At 32.8% G+C, this 4,301-nt stretch overlaps 1 pseudogene; it reads right to left on the reverse strand.

Moving 5' to 3' along the window:
• Window positions 1-2,065: 2,065 nt before the first annotated feature.
• Window positions 2,066-2,994, reverse strand: LOC109703016 (olfactory receptor 4A47-like; annotated as a pseudogene).
• Between the last annotated feature and the right edge of the window lie 1,307 nt (window positions 2,995-4,301).

Raw genomic sequence — 4,301 nt, forward strand, 5'->3', positions numbered from 1 at the left:
CAAGCCAGCATTTGTATTAAATACTCCAAGAAATATAAGATCCTTACTAAATACAAACTGCGTGTCCTGTTATTTCCTGTTAGAGGAGGTCATTTGAAATTTGGGGCCCAAACATCAGTTTAAAGTAAAGAGAAAGATAAAACTTAGGTTACTAAAACATAGTAGCTTCATATCCCTTAATACTTTATTGTTCAAAATTTTGGAATAAACATAAATTTACTATTCTGTCCTTCTCTTCTGGAAAATTATCCACAAACAAAAAGAAATTCTTTGCCAACAAACAATATAGCAAGTAAAAATATTTTGAAATAGTTGCCAGGATCATTTGAATTTTCATAAATAATGCACATTAAATAAGAGAGAACAAAAGGGATGGCAGAGTTCAGTGGTACCAGATCTCAAAAAGTGATCCCCAACCATGTTTTCATCACTAAGACAAAAACTATTAGTGGCACAATGAAGAGAAGAGGGAAGCACCACTAAAACCAAATGATTAAACTTAAGACCATAAGTAGTTAACTTAAGCTGGTGTTTTAGCTCAATGGTAGAGCTAATAAAACTCAACACTGAAGCCCCTAGAAACACAAAAGACAAGTGGATATCATTCACTGATATGGCTCAATTTAAAAAACATAATGGGCTAATCAGCAGCCAGTTTCTTTTGATACAGTATCTGAGAAGAACTCAGCATCACTTTTGAGATATTGCTGCTAAAATCTGAATCTGAACCCAAAGGAGCAGTAGGCAATCATAATAAAATATGATTTTAGATATTAATATCTAAAAATACACACAAAGATTTAGGGATAGTTGCACAACAAAGGACTCCATGTTATACATATAACAAAATACAATGTGGTTTCTGTATTCTCTTTTGCTACAAAGTTGACATTATTGTAACAATTAGTAAAAAAGCAATAAGCTTCACAGAATGTCTCAGTTATGGCAAAGTGATTTTGATCATTTTATTCTTCTGCAATAAATGTTCTTGTCATTCAGAAATGCTTAGAATTTTATGGCTAAAGTATCATCATATTGGGTAGGCAGTCCTAAGCCATTCAGAAAAATGTAAATAAGTCTACATAAATAGACATATGAGTGTATTTAGATCATATAAAAGAGAATGAGATATGGATATAATTTTTGCATAAGTATATGATGAGGTATAGATAAATTCATATGTGCAAATACACAAAACCAGAAGAAATCCAAAAGGAAATGTAGAAAAATGTGAATATATGAGGAATGGGGTGAAAGGTATGCAAGAATTCTTACAACTTTTATTTGGTAATGTAATTATATCAAACATAAAATGACATTCTATTTTCCTGGTATATCCAGCTTTTCCCCACCTGACAAACCACAGGGATCACAAGTCCTATGATTGTGACTATTTTAGATTCCACATATAAATGATATCATGCAGTATTTGTCTTTCTATGTCTTGCATGTGTCAGCATAATGACTTCCAAATTCATCTTTGTGATCCTATATGAATTGCAGAAACACAATAAAGTGTCTGCATTGGGGAATAATACTGAAAAACTGCTGAGGAAGGGTAGAGAGATTCATTCTACAGTTTTATAATTTTGCATGGGTTCCACTATTAATATTATCTAGGGTGTTTTACATTTTATTGTAAAAAGTAATCTATTGCTCTAAAATTTCATGTATAATGAAAATAAAATCAGGTAAATATGAAAGGATATATAGCATTCAATATAATTATTAGAGTAGAAAGAAGCAACATGAAAGAAAATCTTAAAACAATAAATGGCAAAGTAAGCAATAATGAGGCAGAAATTAAATAAAAATTAATATAATTCTAATAAAATTAGAAAGATATCAGTTGCACCTTTCCTGGTATAGTGATAAACAAATAATTACAGAACTTACTTCATAACAGGAGAATATATTAACAGAATGAACATTTACTTCATTGATTAATTGTATGTATCAGAAATTCTTTGCAATGAAGAGAACTTAGCATCAGATTTAGAAGAATTATAAATCCTAAGGAGACAGTATTATAATCATATAAATGTTATTGTGGTTTATGACCCAGTCATTCGGGAGGTTGCATAACTTTTCTTCTCCAGAGCCTCTTCATAGCATTTGTCATCTATGAGTTTCTCAGAGTGTAGATTAGTGAGTTCAGCATGGAAGTTATGACTGTATAAAACATGCTCAATAATTTGTCAATGGGAAAAGTCTTAGTAGCTCTCACATATATGAAAATATAGGGAACAAAGAAGCAGAAAGCCACAGTGATGTGGGAGCCACAGGTCGAGAGAGCTTTCTGCCTTCCTTCTTGACTAAGGTTCTTTAGGGAGTGCAAGATTGCAGCATAAGAGCTGAATAAGAACAGAATTATAATCACACACATCAGTCCTCCATTGGCTACCACTAAGGTGCCAATTGCATAGGTGTCAGAATAGACAAGTTCTAATAAAGGGTACATGTCACACATAAAATGATCAATGGCATTTAGGCCACAAAATGCAAACCCATAAATAGTGGTGAGTTGAATTATTGAGTGCAAAAACCCTCCACACTAAGCTACTATCATAGACATAACACACATCCATTTCCTCATGATAATCAAATAACGCAAGGGTTTGCAAATAGCCAAGTAGCAGTCAAGGGCCATTAAAAACAGAAGAGAGACCTTTGATCCATCAAAAAGGTGTTCTGTAGAGAACTGAATCATGTAAAATTTGAAGGATATGGTATTCTCCCCAAAAAACAAGTCTAAAATCAATTTGGGAAAAATTGTTAATGAATAAATAATATCCATGAATAATAAACTCCAAAGAAGAAATACATGGGTGAGTCCAAAGTCTTACTGATATTCACAGTTATGACAATGAACATATTTCCCAGAATAGTCAAAATGTAGAAGAGCAAGAACAAAACACAAAGTACTTTCTGCTTCTTTGGATTCTGGGTGAGGCCCAAGAGGACAAAGTAGCTGACATTGGTCCTTGTTTCCATCTATTCTGTTTTTGGTGCTGATTTCAGACATTAAAAGCAGTTTACCTACAATATAATAAAATATCCTTAGAAGTATTATATTATTAATCTACATTCATACAGTAAAATGTACATGAAGCATCTACATGTGATAAACAGCCTTTTGTAGATATCTGGAGTGTTAGGTAAAACAGGATTGCATCCCCTAAGTAATAAATACATAATAAAAGAGGCCATACAATTAAGACCAATTTGACAAGTGATAATATAAATATATTTCTTTATTCCATATTATGGTTTTGCAGGGATGGTGTTTCTAAATCACCTGGGATCTAGAAAATCTTCTCTAAAGAGCCAATACTTCAGAGCAGATAAAAAGAAGTTAGATGAAAAGAGCAAAAAGAAACTCCCTGAAAAGATACATCAAATAGAAATTCATAAAGATGTAAGAATGAAAACTTTTTCAGGTAATTTGCATATTTGAAATGGGTAGAATAAATCTGAATATGAAACTATAGACAAAAAGTCACTATATTAGTTGGTAGTGCAGCTACTTTAGAACAGAGATTGTTTTTCCTCTACTGTCCATTAACATTTGAGACCACAAACATCCTACTATGCACATTTCTAGCATCTCATTTCTCATGATGATCTATGTACTCTTTAAGACAATAGATGCCTTGTTTGTACCTCTCTTCTTTCTTTCTGAGCCCTCACCTAATCACCTTTCAATATATGTATTTATACCAAGAGTATCTTTCTTCAAGGCAATCTAGGTTATGCTTATCCAGAATCCCCAAACTATTCAAACATCTGCTTGTTATTCAATGCCAGAACTATTTCCACATTTTTGGAGATTATCAGCAGCACCCTCAATTCCCATTCCAAAAACCTGTATTTTATTGCTAGAACCTCTGTAGCAAAGTGGAATAAACTGGGGGTTTTAAACAACAAAAATGTATTTTCTCAGGATTCTGTAAGAAAAAAGTTCAAAATAAATGTATAGACATCATTGATACCTTCAGAAGACTATGTGGGAAGCAGCTGTTCCAGGCCTATCTCCCTGGCTTGTAGATGACATTCTCTCTTTATCCAAATTCCCACTTGTTAGAAAGACATCAGTCATATTGGTGGTGCCCATCTTAATGATGTTATTTTAACTTAATTACCTCTGCAAAGACCCCATCCCCAAATAAAGTTACATTCTGAGATACTAGAGATTAGGATTGTACCACATAAATTCAGATGAGAGACAATAAAACCATAATTGTTTCATGTGACACAATGTGACAATGTCTGACTAAGAGCTATTACATCTCAGATATCAA

The sequence above is a fragment of the Castor canadensis genome, chromosome 1 (genome assembly GCF_047511655.1).
Source record: "Castor canadensis chromosome 1, mCasCan1.hap1v2, whole genome shotgun sequence".
Lineage (NCBI taxonomy): Eukaryota > Metazoa > Chordata > Mammalia > Rodentia > Castoridae > Castor > Castor canadensis.